The sequence below is a fragment of the Sorex araneus genome, chromosome 6 (genome assembly GCF_027595985.1).
Source record: "Sorex araneus isolate mSorAra2 chromosome 6, mSorAra2.pri, whole genome shotgun sequence".
NCBI classification, from domain to species: Eukaryota; Metazoa; Chordata; class Mammalia; order Eulipotyphla; family Soricidae; genus Sorex; species Sorex araneus.
In genome coordinates, this window is record NC_073307.1 from 93835941 (window position 1) to 93852791 (window position 16851).

A 16851-nucleotide genomic window follows, 5' to 3' on the forward strand; every position below is an offset into this window, starting at 1 on the left:
GCCTGAGCAGAGGAGGAGGCTGCCCCCGGATAGGTGGGAGGGCTGAGAGTGATTTGCTCCCCAAGTGAACATAGCATTCTGTCCAGATTCCAAGAGACCGGCGTGTTCAGGCTCCCAAGTCCCTTCTGTGACAGAAGGAAATAATCAGAGGTGGAGACGGCGGCCCGTGATCGCGCAGCAGAAAGAGAGGCTTGACTCACTCCGTTCTCCCGGGCCAGGTTGTGCTACCTCAGATTCACCCCACTCCTGTGTGTCACTATGGAGACCGCCCCCAAGCAGTCACCAGGAGGAAGAGATTTTTTTTTTTGAATTGCGGCCCTCAGCACTTGGGGCGGTCAGATTGTCACTCCAGAAGGTCATGCGGCCTCTGCTGAATTTTACAGCCCACACAGGCGGATCATCAGTCCCATCCAAGCCACATTTTCAAGCACGGAGAAGATGTGGGACATTTGGGGGAGACGAGGAGGTTGAGTATTACGCAAGTTCCTATTGACTTTAAGCCCAGTGGATGTTAGAAAGGGGGTGGGAGGGACAGGAACGAGGCATGTTCATTTCCGTCCTGACATTTTCATTTCCAGAAAATGCCTCAACTCGGCCCCATCTCTCTTGCATGGAAACCCCAGTTAAAATAAATAGGAGAGAGATGCAGCAACGAATCCCAGAAGAGAGCAGCTGGCTGGAGATTTCTCTGGACCCCATGCCAAGCTGATTTCACCAGAGCTCCTCAGATGGAGCAGGTGTCCCCTCTCTGCCCACTCCAAATGAACCTCCGGTGGCCACAAACTTTCAGAAGAAAAACTCAGGTTTGCGGGAACAGGGACTGAAGACGGTAGGTCACGTGGTGGCAGAAGTGGTTTGTCCCCTCCCATCATCTCCCTGCCCACCCCTTCATGACTGTCTCACCCATGAACTGCCTCCAGGCCATATTTAAGTGCGCCCCCCCGCCCTGATCCAGAGACTCACAAATGAATCTCAAAATGGATTAGCTTCCTACAGAGTTGTCTCTGGACCCCAATCATTTACATATGTAGAATTCCAAGAGCACGCGGCCACAAAAGCAGCCGCACCACCTCTCATGATATTCATCAGAAGCAATAGAAAACAAATGATCTAGAATAATCCTCCTGTGGCAGGCAGGTTTGAAGGGTGGTGGGGAAATTCAAAATAATGGTGGTGGGAAGGTGAAATGGTGGCAGGGTTGGTGTTGAATTATTGAATGTAAACAATGTGAACAACCTTATGAAAATAAAACTTAAAAAAAATTAAAAAATAAATAGGAGAGAGCCCAGGGGATGTGGCTTAGACTCGAGGCCCTGAGTTTGACTTCTAGCACCGACCCACATTCCCAAGCTGTCCCTAAGAATGAAACAAGAGCAGTCGCAACCAATACAACAAAGTAATCATCAAAGGTAGGTAAAAGAAAGTTTGTCTTCGTAGGAGCCCCAGAAGTTCCAATTTATAGTTCCAAAACTACCTGGTGGAAAATGGTAGTTTTACCCATGTACATCTCTAAAAATCACACAGCAGAGACCAGGAGGAAATATTTCAGGTCTCTGAATGTTTGGCAGGTAGTAAATTTCCTCAGCTCATTGTGTGTTTCTGGCAGGAAACTGTCAACTCTTTCGGAAGCTGCCTTTGTTTGGGCCCACCATCAAAGACTGGGATATCCAGCTCCCTCCCGCACACCCCTCCCCTCCTGGGGAACAGCTAAGCCTTTCCCGCCTCCCAACCCCTGTCCTTTCAAAATGAGTGGTAACGACAACAATAAAAGCCCAGACTCCTTAAATCTCAGGGGAGAGCGGAGATGTGAAAGAAGGTCTGCTTTATGTACACCTCCAATAAAAAAGATTTATAGGTAAGTCATTTTCTCTTCTTTCTAGGTGTTAGATTGAGAGGATCTAGTAAACGAAACTCTAGAGAGAGTTGGTATAAATAAAAAAAATCTGACAACTGTCAGAACAAATAGAAACCACTCAGAAATACAACATTGAGGGAAGTACCAGCTTCCAAATAATTCACAGAAGTGTTAGCCTGTTACCGCGAGAGCAAAGACTTACAGGGGCGGTAGGAGGAGAGGGAGGGTGGCTCCAAACCCTGCACTTGAGGCTGACTGAGAGAAATAGGGAGAACAGGTCAAATTTTACCTCTTAAGGAGTAACTCGTGCCTGAATTACAAGAGAAGAATATAACCTTTCGTTCATTCATTTACTAGGCAGTCACTGAATGCCTTCTCTGAGCAGGCTGTGAGTTGGGCGATGGAGGTGTGGAATGGAAAGACCAGACCTTCCCCAGGGAGTCCCAAACATGGGGTGGAGAAGCCATAGCATAAGGGGGCGATGAAGGTAAGGGCTGGTGGTTATGGAGGGAGGTAGAGAGACAACTAAAGTGTGTATGTGTTTGTATGCAAGTGTGTGTGCATGAGAGAGAAGGACAGAGAGAGAGAGAGCACAGCGAGAGAGTGTTGGCAACTGGAAGAGTTAAGTTAGAAGGACAGGCAGGTAAAGAGGCTGGTGATAAGACGCATAAAGGCCTGATCAGCAGAGCAGTCATTTGTTCATTTATTCTTTCAACACGGCCTGGAGCGATAGCACAGCGGTTGGGTGTTCACTTTTATGCGGCCTACCCGAGTTCGATTCCTCCGCCCCTCTCGGAGAGCCCGGCAAGCTACCGAGCGTATCAAGCCCGCACGGCAGAGCCTGGCAAGCTACCCATTCATATTGGATATGCCAAAAACAGTAACAATAAGTCTCTCAATGAGAGACATTACTGGTGCCCGCTCTAACAAGTCGATGAGCAACAGGATGACAGTGACATTCTTTCAACGCATATATTGAGCTTCTATTAGGCACTTCCCCAAGAACTGTGATGGGGCAAGAGGCCCCAAGAAGATGGACAATGTCCTTGTCTTCAGAGGATTGCTATGCTAGGAAGATAACCAAGATCAGTGATATTTCCGAAGAGTGACCTGTTGCCAAGAATATAAGAAAGTATAATGTGATTGAAGGACTTGGTGGATATAAAGATGACCAGAGAGGGTCATCTCCCTGATATGAATTTTAACTTATTTTTTCCCCTCTATTTTGGATCACACCCGGCGATGCACAAGGGTTACTCCTGGCTCATGCACTCGAGAATTACTCCTCCTGGCAGTGCCTGGGGGACCATATGAGATGCCGGGAATTGAACCCGGATTGACTGTGTGCAAGGCAAATGCCCTAACCTGCTGTGCTATTGCTTTAGCCTCTCTGACATGAATTTTAGATTGCATATTGTATTAACAGATAAAGACCACAGGAAGAATATTACAGATGGAGAGAACGGCAAGTGGAAGGACACTTAGGTGGGAACAAGCTTGGTGTCTTTAAGTGTCAAAAGGAAGGGCAGTAAGTAAGGGAGGGGGTGGTGGAAAAGGGCAATGTAGTCAGAAACTTAATCAAAGACCAGGTTTTTATTATAATTCTGAGATTTTTTAAAAATAAAGAACAGGACTGTGCAGGTAGACCAGTTGGCCAACTCTGTAGGTAGACCAGTTGGCCAATTCTGTAGGTAGACCAGTTGATCATAGATTGTGCTCCACCTACTAGAAAACTGTGGTGTTCTGGGTTGTGGTAACCACGTCTGACACAAACTGAGGATGACCATTTATTATGTTTCTAAAGGTAGTCTCAACATTAGTCATGTAGAGAGGTGATGTGATGAAAGAGAGGAAATAAGAATTACTCCTAGAACACTTGCTTGAACATCAGATTTGTTTAATTTTGTTTCCAGTTGGAGGAGAGCAAGCATTTGCTGTGTGTGTGTGTGGGGGGAATATTACAATGGTTCAATGAGGTATAATACAATATTTATAAAATGGGTAAATGGATGGTGGCAGGAGGAATGGTCAGGAATCCTGAAGATCGACCAGGTGAGAAAGACAATTCTGGAGCCTGGCACTGCCAATGAGGGTCTTTACAAAAGAAGGCCACATAATTAGATTTTTCTCGAGAGGTGAACTAGCACATTTTTTTGTTTGTTTATAAGGAAGTGGTGGGAAGCAGAGAGCCCAGCTGTTATAATAAATCCACGCAGAGCAGGTGATAGCCTGGAATAAAGTGGAATGGATAGAAGTTGGCAGATTTTAAGTTGTTTGTTTGTTTGTTTGTTGGGCCACACCCGGCTGTGCTCAGGGGCTGGTCCTGGCTCTGCATTTCGGAATCACTCCTGGCAGGCTTGGAGGACCATCTGGGGATCAAAGCTGGGTCAGCTGCTTACAAAGGAAGTGCCCCATCCTTCCCTACCCACTCTACTATCTCTCACTTTTGAGCTTTTCAGTGGTTGGAAGACGCAAGGACAGAGTGACTCATAATAGGAGTAAGGTGAGGGAGAGAGTAAAGTCTTAGTTCTAAGCTCCCTACACTCATGAATGATATTTCCATCCACAGCCACACAGCACAGAGCATGGGGAAAGGCAAAGTGGTGAGGAACTAGCCACAGACTCTGATTTGAAGCGAATCCTTGGTTGCACCTTTATCACCCTGTCCCATCCCAGAAGTATCAGGCCTTAGAAAGTAGAGAAAGCCGACATTTCCCCCAGCTCCTGGGAGGGCCCTGATGGCTAGACGCACGGCTGGTCAATGATCAGTCTGAAAACAGTCACATGACCAACTGGGGTCAATGAACAGGAGGCAAGGATTCCTGGAGGCTTCTGGGAAACCAGTTTCTTGCTGTCACCCAAAAGCACCAGGAAGTGACCCTTGTTGTCCCTTGAGGTGTTGTCCTCAGAGGATGGAGAGCCCCAAAGCATGGTGGCTGTCTTGCTATCACTCTGAGGATGATGAGAAACCTAGACACACAGGCTGGAGATGCCCAGTTAGGTGAGAAGCTCTTTTGCAGATTGCAAAGCCAATTCGAGTCGCTTTTTGTCTTCCTTAGAGCTCAAAGCGTGGAATCTGAGACAAGAGCTAGCGGTCTATCCAAGACAGGTCACGGCTGTCTTGCTAGGCGGGGACTGAGGTGGCAAAAGAACTCTGCTGGTTCCCCGATTGTTTTCCTACCCAAATAGCCAAAGCCTTTTTTTCCTTTTCTTTATTTTTCGGAACAAGGAAGGAAGTGGAGTAATGAGAGGAAGAACCTCTTTCAAGAGCACACACTTCGAAGTGGTACCGTACAGGGGTGCAGGATGGAGCCTCTTTAATTAAAAACCTAAAGGAAAGATGCTAATCATCAGAATGATTCAGACTCTGTTCAAAGGGAAGCTGAGTGACCTATTTACTGAGATTTTTTTTTTCGTTTTTAAATGGGAAATCATGTTGTGCTGGTTGCCCCAGACGACCTCCAAGTGATGTGGACTCGCCCTGACGAAGGGGGATGGGACCTTAGGGGGGGTCTGGCACCTTTCAAGCATCAGTCCGGCTTTCACACCAGAGCCTCAATTGTACCCTGGAGAAAACAGAACTATGATCCCACCCACCCCACCCTCCTGGTCCCAGGGTCCTGTGAATTAAATTGGGAAACTCATTAAAAGCCTGCACGGGCACAGAAATATAGTATTGGGGGCAGTAGGGGTGGGGGGAGGAGAGAGAGAATCTCTTCTTTTTCCATCTCTCCCCTCAGACTCTCACCACTAGCCTCCTCTTGTCAGGTCTGATGGTCTATTCTTCGTCTTCATCTTATTTGTTCTGGTTGATCACTCCCTCCTTGATCTGCCTTTTCTTGCCTCGGGCACCCCCCTCGCTGAGCCTCTCCCCCTCCCCTGCTACTCCTTCCCGGCTTTATCCACGGCATGTCCCTGACCTCCCCCCTCCCCTTAATGGAGTGTCCCCAGGACTCAATTCTCAAAGCTCTTTGCTGGCAGACTCACCCCTGAGTCCAAACACCTGGTCCCTCATCCATTTCCCTCCCTCCCCCAAGCCTCTCACTAGCATCATCTCTGCTCAGATCCTCTCTCCCAGACTCACTTTTCAGGTCTTTGATCAAATCGCACCGGTGCAGAAAAGTCTCTCCACTTCCCCGGGGCTCGCCATGTAACCTAGTAAAACCAACCCCATCCGTCTAAGTCCCTCGCCTCTCTCCAAGCCACTTAGCACCACTCAGCTCCTCCCGGACTCGTCCTCTGACCTGCACGAGAGTGCTTGCTTCCCCAAGGCAGGGTTTTCCCTTTTTTAATTTATCTTCCACACGATTATATGTCTTCCAGAGTGCCCTTTGATGCAAAGCGCGTCCTACATAGCTCTTTGAGGTGAACGCATTCGTCGAAGGTGCCTGCTGTGATGCCTAATAGCACGACTGAATCACAATTTTAAGCGCCTGTAGTTCATGGGGGGCAAAGCAAGAGGACCTCCAGGTCCTCCCGAGCACCTCATCAAAGATCTCCCAAGACCCCGTTTAGGCGCGCAAGCTCAGAATCTGTGACTCTGGGGGAGACTTGGTGAATCATGTCCGTCCCTGGGAACGGATCCAAATGGAATTAATGCTACGCCCGGGTCTCGGCTACACACGCGCGCTGGGGTGCCCTCGTCTTCCTAAAAGGCCTTCTGGAGCGATCTGGTTAGACAGCCATTTAGACACGTCTGTCTGGGAGGTGGTTTGACCTATGGTGAGACTGTCAAACGCAACAAAAACATTCTGACATTTTAAGAGCTTTAATTTACTCGCGCTAAAAGCCGCAGCATCTGAATATGTCAAGTTTACGAGGCAGAGACTTTCCAGCCGGAATTTGTACCTCCCCTAATGCGAGGGCATGTCAGGGAGTTGATTGACTTGTCCAAGGAGTGCACCGGGAACGGACCGGGAAGAAACGGAGGAAGCCGCTGCAAAACTCCTCCAGCGGGCAACTTGCTTTGCGCGTGCGTCTGTCACTCTCAGGTTGGGTTACATGGGGAATTAAACAATTGCCAAGGTGATCCGAATGGATGCATTTCAGAGGGCCCCGCGGGGCAGCACCCAAGGGGCTGCCGTCACTCAGGCGGTGGAGGGGAGGAAGTCCGGGCTTCGGAGCCAAGTGGGCTGGGGTGCGTTGCTTTGCTCTGCTGTGCTGTGGGCCAGCCGGAGCGAGAGACCAGGGACGGTTCATCCTGGGCTTGGCTTTCTACTCTCACATGCCACACAGGAACCACACAGCCCCGTTTCCCCTGAGGTCCAGTACCTGGCCCCGCTCCTTTTCCCAGCCCCACTCCCCTCACCCCCGCCGGGAAGACTGACCCCCCCCCCCCCGCCAGAGCTCTCCCTGCAGGAATGCAGTGGACAAGATGTTTGGTCCTCCGCAGCCTCGCCTGCCGGCACCACTCACCCACCATCTGTCCTGTGCTCGCCCCTTCCCGGCCAGGGCCGAGCTGCTGGCTGTCTGCAGGCTCCAGTGCTGACTGAAGCGGGTGGGACCCCAGGACAGAAGGGCAGACTCCCCCCCCCCCCCCCCCGTCAGTGTGGGAGTGGAGCTGCCTGTCTTGGACTTTCAGTGGGTGGGAAACAAATGGGGATGAGAAAGAAACTTTTGTCTGACACCACTGGAACTTGGGGTGCGTGGATGTGTCTAAGTTTGATGTTATGTCTGATACTGTTGCCCTAATTACCCCTATAATATCGGGGTAGTCTATGATTTGGGCTGGAGCCATAGCGCAGCGGGTAGGGCATTTGCCTTACATGCGGCCGACGCAGGTTCAGTTCCTCCGCCCCTCTCCGAGAGCCTGGCAAGCTACCGAGAGTATCCTGCCCACACAGCAGAGCCTGGCAAGCTTCCTGTGGTGCATTCGATATGCCAAAAACAGTAACAATAAGTCTCACAATGGAGACATTACTGGTGCCCGCTCGAGCAAATTGATGAGCAGCGGGAAGACAGTGACAGTGACAGTCTATAATTTGGAAGGCTGAAAGAGACTTTGTGAGTGGACATCTTCATACATAGCAGGGGACTTACAGATATTAAGATTTTTTTGGAGGGGCATTGCAGGCTATGCCCAGGAGTCATTCCTGGCAGTACTCAGCGGGGGTTCCTAGGGATTCCTGAACCATTGGACCATCTCTCTGGCCTCTATATATTAATTTGCTTTGTCTTAGGGCCCTGACTGGTGGAATTCAGGGGCCACTCCTGGTTCTTTGCTCAGGGGCCACAGCTGGCGGTCCTGGGGGACCACCTGGAGTGCTGAAGGTCAAACCATTGTCGGCCACAGCGACACGCAAGGCAAGAGGCTTACTTCATGTCACTATCACTCTGGCCTCGGCCTCCCTCCATATGACTTCTTCTCATCATCTTGCCTCATTAATCTATATTAGTCATTTCCTGTGAGGGTTTGACTGGATCCTGAAGGATTATCAAGAAATATAAAACATAATCCCAGCTCTGTTTCCAAGTACTTACAGTGTGGAAGACAATTATCATATATATATATATATATATACATATATACACACACAAATACATGTGTATTTGGGATCTATACATATATATTATGAATAGTAGGCCAGGCCTCTGTTATTTATTTTTTTCCTTCCCAGGGAATCAAACTCAGGTTCTCAGGCCTGTGATGTCTTTGCTCTCCTCCACTGAGCTGCAACCCAGGCCCTGGCCTGGGCTGACGGGATGCAGGGAAGGAAGGAGAGGCTCGTGCCCCTTGGCTGTGCCCCTCGAAAACCAAGGCAGAAGACCCCTTGCGTTGGGCTCGAGAAGAAGGCTGAGTGAGTCCCCCAGAGATGAGAAGCGAGTCACAGCTAGTGCAGCCACCGAGACCAGTCTCCCAGGAAAGTTTCATTTCGGATGCGCAGTTGACCCCTTGGGGCATGTTATTTGGGAGGGGGACCTAGAATCTGGACAAAGCCGTCCCCATGGACAAGGACGCCTGTTCCCGGGACATCTGTGGTGTCCACTGACCAGAACAGCCAACACCACCCAGATGGCCGGTGACGCGTGAGGCCGCCCCTGCGTGTTCCCCTGGCGTTCGTGCCCTTCGAGCCTCCCGGCCATGTCCACTCCTTCAGTGACCGCCCACCTAAGTGGCTGCCCATTGGGGTGACTTTTAGCTCTGCACACTCCGCCCCCACCACTCCCGGCCTACATGAGTCTGGCCATCTGGCAGTTTGGAAGATGGCTCAAACTCTGCCTCCCCAAACCTGGCGTCGGCACTCACGCCCCGCGCCAGCCCTCCCGAGGCCCCCCGTGGGAACACCCCCAGGGCGAGAGTCATCTTAGGGGGCTCCTTCTTGGACGCTCCTTCTCCCTCTTCCCACTCCCCGCCCCACTGGGTCTTAGGGATCTCTGAAGGGTTGAATCCCTCATCCCTATGGTCACGAGTCTGTGCTCCCTTCCTCAGCCTGGGCCGCCACGTCATTCGTCTGGACTTTGGCTCCCTGGTTCATCTTCCTGTGAGGAACCTGGATGCCACCAGCCCCATCCCTACAGGTCACACTTCCCCACCCTCAAACCCTTCAATGACTTCCAACTGCTTATCTTTGTGTGTATGCAAATATATATAACATATGTATTATATATATATATATATATATATATATATATATATATATATATATATATAGTTTTTCCCTTAGTACCAGGGGTCAAACCCAAGGTCTCACCCATGGACGCATGTGCTCTGCCACTGAGTCACATGCCCCCCCCCCAGCTGCAAGATCAGCATCCTTTCCCTGACCCACCCAAGACCTCATTGCCTGAACCCTGCCTGTCTCTCCAGCCTCACAGCCTTACTTCCTGCCTGACTCCAGACCTGATCATTTCAGGGGAACTTCAGGTTCCTACTCTGGACTCAGTTTCCTAGGGCACCTCTTCTTCTTTTTTACCTCCTTTTTTATTGGGGGGGTGGGGTGCTAGGCGTGTATTCCAGGCCCTGGCAGTATTCTAAAGGCCCTATGCTGTGCCGGGGATTGAACCAGGGTTGACTGCGTGCAAGGCAAGCACTCTGCCCTTGGTCCTATCACTCCAACCTGGACTTTTAACCCTTGGGTTCCAACACACAAGAAGAATCTCTGCTTGTTTTGATGCCATAAATACCGACGGTGTGACTGGCTCTGCATGGCGCTTACCATTTATGGAGCACACATTTCGCCCCCCCCCGTCCCCACCCACTGCCCCCTGATAGAAGGAGGCTATCAGGAAAGCCCATTCGTATTTGGCGGGGTGGGGGTGGGGGTGTCTCCTGCCACTGAGTATTATTTTCCTGGGTGAGACGTTTCTGAGTCTCGCTTGCCATGACGGGCCCGTGCTGGCATTCCCACCTCGGAAATGCCCAGCTATGATGCAGAGCCGTCAGGCTTGGAAACGGAACCTGGGGTTTCCCCCACAGCCCTCCTCCAGAAACCCCCAGAGACCTGTGTAGTGAAACTAGAGAGAGAGAGAGAGAGAGAGAGAGAGAGAGAGAGAGAGAGAGAGAGAGAGGAGAGAGAGAAGGAGAGAGAGGGAGAGAGAGAGAAAGGGAGAGAGAGAAAGAGAGAGAGGGAGAGGGAGAAGGAGAGAGAGGGAGAGAGAGAAAGAGAGAGGAAGAGAGAGAAAGAGAGAGAGAGGGAGAGAGAGAGAGCGAGAGCACGGGTCTTGCTGGCCAGAACCCAGGCCCCTCCTCCTGCCCCTCCCCCCCTCACGGCCAAGGCCAAGGCAGCAACAGCTGTCGAGTGAAGCCCACACCGGCAGTCACATTGCCGGCCAGACTTCTGTCTTGGGTGGCAGCGTGGGTGGTCCTCCGGGCTGCACTCAACTCGTGCTCAATAGCGGCTGTCAGGCATTGGACAACTCTCTCCAGGGCCAAGAAATGGACGGGTGTCCTGGGCATCTCAGGGGAACAATGGGGAGCACGGCAGAAGCTTTGTTCCCCCCGGGGACCCGGGTGGCCTGGTCACTGAGCCACCACGGAAGTGATGAGACCGGGGCTGTGACAGGAGGGCTTGGAGCTGGCTGCCGGCTTGTCTCTCTGGCCTGGAGCCGCGGGGCGGAATTCTTTCTTCACTCTTTTTTGTTTGTTTGTTTTTGGGGCCACACACACAGGGGTGCTCACGGGGTTACTCTGGATTCTGCCTTTAGGGATCACTCCTGGTGGGCTCGCGTGTTCTCTGGAATGCCGGGGATCGAACCCAGGTCTGCTGCACGCAGGACCCGGAGTACTCGCACTTCAGCCCCATAGAATTCAGCCACTCTGTACAGTACCACTGAGGCTAGTCATAAACACACACACACACACACACACACACACACACACACACACACACACACACACCCCGGAAGTCAGACCTCCTGTGTTTGTAGGTGCAAAGGGAGGTACACCTCCTGCTGGTTCCGCTCCCGCCCTCACCCCCACGGCCTACGCATAGTCTCCCATCATCGTCACATCCTGGGGAGGCTGGTGGCTTCGCCTCGCCTTCCAGGCGAGGAAACGGAGACTCCCCAAGGTCCAAGCCATTGAGGAAGGCGGGTGGACAGGAGTTCTTCCGGGTCACACTGCCTGGTCTGTACTGTGGCTCCCTGCGGGCAAGTGACTGGGTCCTGGTGCTCAAGACCCTGCTTGCAAAGAGATTGCAGAGCACTGGGGCCCTTCCTGCTATCCCCACGCTTCCAGGCCAGGGGCCACTTAACTGTGGGAGCATGCGCGTGCACACACACACACACACACACACAAACACAAACACAGACAGAGCCTTCCGGCTGCTCCCCCTCAGTCCACATAGCAGGATGGTTCAAGTTTGTGTATATGTGAGCACGGCCCTGGTGAGCATGGGCCCCTGTGTATCAATGAAAGCAGGAACCCCCCAGCAAGAGACACGGCTTGAAAGGGGAGCACTGTCACCAGGCACGGCCAGAGCCCTGGGGTCACGTCATCAACAGCATCATCTGTGGGGAGGGAAGCGGGGCAGGTGAGTGAGTTAACCGGTCTCCAAAAATTGTAGTTGTGCCCGTGTCGGCAGCAGCTGGTCAACCAGGCCTTGGTTTTCATGGTCTTAAGTCACAGGCCTCCTTTCCAGCCTTTCGGACCCAGACCTGCTGGACTCAGGAGGCCAAGGTGGGTCTGAATTTAGTGGCCCAGTGGGGGGCGGGGGAGGTGGAAATTTGCAGGGACCGAAAGGCATCTCCTGGGTCTGTGTCTCGGCTCCTCCTCCGGCCACCCAGTCGGATGACCTTGGGTGAGTGACCTCCCCTCTGCAATGGAGTTAGCGAAACATGTCCCAAATAAAGAAGGCAGCCGCAGAGCCGGGAGCGGGGAGGCGCTCAGGACGGGTTGATTGCTGAGTGAGTGGGGTGAGGTCAGCTCCCCAGGAAGTGGGGGAGGCTCGGGTGCTCGGTGCTCGTAGAGAGGAGTGGGTAAGGGGGGGGGCTTCGATTTCTGGGCTGGGGGAGGGGTGAGAGCAGAGAGGATTTCTTGGGGGACGGTCTGAGGTGGGGGTGAATCAGGCTGGTCCCAGCTCTGTCTGTCTGCCTGTCTGTCCGTCTGTCTGTCCCTCTCCCCCTCAGACACAGGCCGCCCTCTGGTCTTCCCGGAATAGTTGGTCTCTGGGAACTCACCCAGTCCCTCCTCTCCTTCTCTCCACTCTCCTCCCGGCTCCTCACCTCCCCTTACACACCTCCCTGACCCTCCCCGCCCCCTCCCTCCCCCCTCCCTGCCACCTTTTCTCACACTCAGAAGACAGGAGGGTTCGAAACCGACTCATTTCCCTCCCTCCCTCCACCCGAGAGAGGGCATCTGGGCGAAACGAATGATGCCTCGTGCCTTCTCTCCCACCACCTGGGAGGTGTGGACCCCACGATTGGGGGGGGGATCATGGCCACCCCAGAGCTGGACAGTGACCCACAAGGCCCCTCACGGGACTCCCACTCTGCCCCGGGCGCTCCTCACAGCCGGTGTGTGGAGGGATTGCTCTTCTTCGTGGGGGTCTCTCTCTAAGACACCTCCCCCACCACCAGGGTGGGGAGGGTCTGTCTAGATGAGAACCATTCATGCGGACCTCGATCTCCAGGCCTCGGACGCTGCACAAAGCCACTGAGAAGACAGCTCCTCTGTCCGTGCTCAAGAGCAGGGTCTGTGGGAACCAGGCCGGCCCCTCAGCCCAGTGCACAGGCCTCAGCCTCAGTGGCCGGCCCTGTAAAATGGGACTAAAACGTCAGCCTCTCCCTGTGCCTCAGGGGGGCTGCTGTGGAGAAGGGCCGGCCCTGCCGAGGGGCAAGCACTGGAGCACGGTCCTGAGGAAAACCGGATCCTGTGAACTCGTAATCTATTCACTCTCCACAGAACCCTTCAAAGCAAGGCCCAGAGGAATCTCTGACTCTTCAAACCCCCCTCCCTGAGGACTCACGCCCTGAGGACTCAGATCCCTCTCCTGGGCACGGAAGCTGCCTCCCTCTCAGTTTGTGGTGACAGAGAAGGTCACCGGAGAGCGAGCTACCGGCCTCTGCAAGTCAACGATTCCACCCCTGGCCGTGGGGAACGAGGCGCCCTGAATGCCTCGTTTTCCTCACCCACAGCAAGGGGCCGGTGCTCCCGTGTCAGAGGAGACTTATTTTTTTTCTTTTTGGGTCACACTCAACTATGTACAGGGGTTACTCTTTTTTTTTTCTTTTTGGGCCACACCCGGTGATGCTCAGGGGTTACTCCTGGCCCTGCACTCAGGAATCACTCCTGATGGTGCTCAGGGTGGGGGTGGGGGGACCATAAAGGGTGCTGGGAATCGAACCCGGGTCGGCCACATGCAAGGCAAACGCCCTACCCACTGTGCTACCGCTCCAGCTCCCAGAGGAGACTTTTAGCCTCCTGCCCCTGACACCGTCACTTCCCACCTGGTCACCACGGGTTTTCTAAAGGATCTCTGTGTCCATGCCAGTCTCCCTGCAAACCGGTCCCCATCCTGAAAAAAAAAATCCCTGTCCACACCGGACACTCCTTCGCTGAGACCTTCCAATGACTTCCAGCAGCCGCCAACGCCTACAAGCACTTCCGGTTTGGCTTCGACTTCCTGTCACCCACTGTTCCTGCCCCATTCACCCTGCTCTCCTCCCCCCTCCCCCTCCCCCCCCCCCCCCCCCGCCTGCTGCCTCCCGGGAACGCTCGGAGTACTGCCAGGCCCTTCCTACTCCCTGCTTGTTGGTCCCTGACCTGGAATGCACTTCCCCCAGATTGCAGCATGGCTTGTCCATTCATTTCTTAGAGGTGGGGGTGGGGCCCTGACCAACTGTCCCTTCTCCTGGCAGTGTTGCCACGGCCTCCCTCTCTTACATAACCTTTCCCTCTCCGTCCCTCGCTGTCCCCTGACCCTGCTGTATTTTCCTGGTAGCAATGCTCCCTGCCTGCCCAGCAAAGACTTTGTGACTTTGATTTTACTGCTCATTTCTTCCCATTCATGAAGTAGTGGAGCCCCTGGTGGTAGGGTTTAACTTTTGTTTTTTGGGGGGGTCACACCTGGCGATGCACAAGGGTCACTCCTGGCTCTGCACTCAGGAATTACTCCTGGCAGTGCTCAGGGGACCCTATGGGATGCTGGGAACTGAACACGGGTCGGCAGCATGCAAGGCAAATGTCCTCCCGGCTGTACTATCGCTCCAGCCCCGGGTTTAACATTTTTTTGGGGGGATGAGTAACCCCATCCAGCAATGCTTAAGGGTTACTCCTGGCTCTGCGCTCCTGGCACTGTTCAGGAGACCATATGGGATCTCAGGGGCTCTAACCTGGATGTGCCATGTGCAAGGCTAAGGCCCGCCCCGCTGTGCTGTCACTGACTCCAGGTCTGACTCTTTGATCTCAGGCTGAGTTTCTGGTGCCAAGCACCCTGCCTGGCTGGGTGGAGAGGGTCTCTACTTTTTTTAATTTTGTTTTTGCCTTTTGGGTCACACCCGGTGATGCACAGGGGTCACTCCTGGCTCTGCACTCAGGAATTACCCCTGGCGCTGCTCAGGGGACCATATGGGACGCTGGGAATCAAACCCGGGTCGACCGCATGCAAGGCAAACGCCCTCCCCACTGTGCTATCGCTCCAATCCCAGAGGGTCTCTATTTTTGTTGTGGCTTGAGTGAACGCTACAGAGCTGGCCACCAGGACTAACATCACTTGGGGAAAAAATGTGCCTTCTTCATAGTGGGTGGTGGCTAAACATTTTCAAGGCCCTTGTTATCCTACCCCCTGAGAGAACCTTTAAGAAGCTAGTCCCCTGGGAAGGGGCGGCAGTTTGATTTAAATTCACCTGGGATTCCTGTACAGCGGAGCTCTGAGTTGGGAGGGTAGAGGAGGCTCAGCCAGGGGCCCCCTTAGACAAACTTCATTTGCTAAGCAATTCTGCCTCTGGCCAGCTCTGTTTATGTCTGTGTGTGCGAGGACGGGCTCTCCAGGCGATTGGATTGCATTATCCTTTTCCTTCTAATCATACGAGCAGAATTTCAGATGTGGTATCTTAGGATGCCGTGTCTATTGAATGACTCCGGGGGCCAGCCGGCCACACACACACCTGGAAACTGTTTGAGAGAACTGCTACCTTTCCCCCAAAGTGTCCAGATCGCCATGAAAAATCCTAGCCATTGGCAGCGCGTGTCTCCAAAAATGCTTTTTTAAAAAAAATCTCCTGGACTTCAGCCTGGCCAGTTATCAAGATAGGGGGGTCGGGGGAGAGCGAGGGCAGGGAGGAAGGGTAGTGGGGATTGAGTCCCAGGGAGACTTCAAAGGCAAGATTCATCGCACAAGAGCCAATCTGGACCGTTTCCTGGAGGGGGAGAAAGGAAGGACTTTCCCGCCTGCTGGGGTTTGCTGGGAATACTCTGCCTGCTGCGCGAGAGAGGAGGGTAAATTGGATTTCTTCCCAAAAATCGGAAGGGAAGAGGATTCCAACTTGGGCGAGTGTGAAGAATCTTTAAGACTGAGGATGACAGGCAAAGGGAGGTGGAGTGGAGGGAGGACAATGGGAAGTGCACACACACACACACATCTCTCTCTCTCTCTCTCTCTCTCTCTCTCTCTCTCTCTCTTCCCTCCCCAGTTTTTTTCTTAAAAACGAAGCACCTGCAAACTGGCTGCAGACTCTAAGTCCCCGGACACGATGCTCTGAAACTTCAGTTGCATCAGCGTTAAACTCTGCTGGGCTGGCCTTGGAGGACGTGTTAGTTACTAAGCCCCTCATTCAGGACTCATTCAATAGGCGAGTCATGACTGTTGCTCTGGATGGTTGCTACCAAGACTCTAGACACCCAGCAGTGCACAGTGGCTGACTCCTGGCTCTGTGCTCAGGAATCACTCCTGGGCTCAGGGGACCCTAGGGGGGGTACCAAGGATAGAACCCAGGTTGGCTGCGTGCAAGGCAAGTGCCCTACCTGCTGTACTATCTCTCTAACCATCCTCTAAGTCTCTTCTCCCCACCCTTCCCCCCACCCCCCAGCCAGGGACATTCCTATTGCCAGAAATCTGTCACCAAGAGGGCAGCCAGGGTCCTTTGTGTCCCAGTGAAAGAGTCAGCCCTTCCCAGGGGAATCTCCCCTGCAGAGACCAGCCATGGCTCCTCCCACAAGCTGAGTCTCTGAGTCAGGAAAAAGAATGTTTTTCCTGCTATGAATTATACTACCCTTGTTTCTATTGCACTGGTAAAAGTCTGTTTTTTTTTTTTTGGGGGGGGTGAACCTGTGCCGGGCGACCACACTTGATACAGGGGATTTTCCCTTAACCAGCATCCTCCCCAGATTCCTCCTTTTTCTTTTTTTTTGTCCTTAGTGATGGGAAAGACAGCACCGCCAGCCACATCATCCCCAAACATCTCCCGCAGAGGCATGTCTGGCAAGGGCTTGTGGAACGAGAGATAATGAGAAGTCGTAGCCGTCAGCTAAGCCAGCACCGCTGCCGAGCGATTGGGTTAACAGTGGTAGTAAATCCAACTCGGGGATTAGTCTAAGCATGAGTTTGGGGACAGATCTG

The 16851-nt window shown here is 52.9% G+C and overlaps 1 protein-coding gene and 1 long non-coding RNA gene across 2 annotated transcripts in view; one reads left to right on the plus strand and one right to left on the minus strand.

The window, feature by feature from the left end:
- CACNG2 (calcium voltage-gated channel auxiliary subunit gamma 2) overlaps positions 1 to 16851 on the minus strand; it is a 141561-nt gene that overhangs the window by 56691 nt on the left and 68019 nt on the right. The window lies entirely within an intron of this gene.
- LOC129405596 (uncharacterized) lies at positions 1482 to 7106 on the plus strand. The gene is made up of 3 exons (XR_008630677.1): positions 1482 to 1855; positions 2213 to 2342; positions 6179 to 7106. It is a non-coding gene; the product is annotated as an uncharacterized LOC129405596 (long non-coding RNA).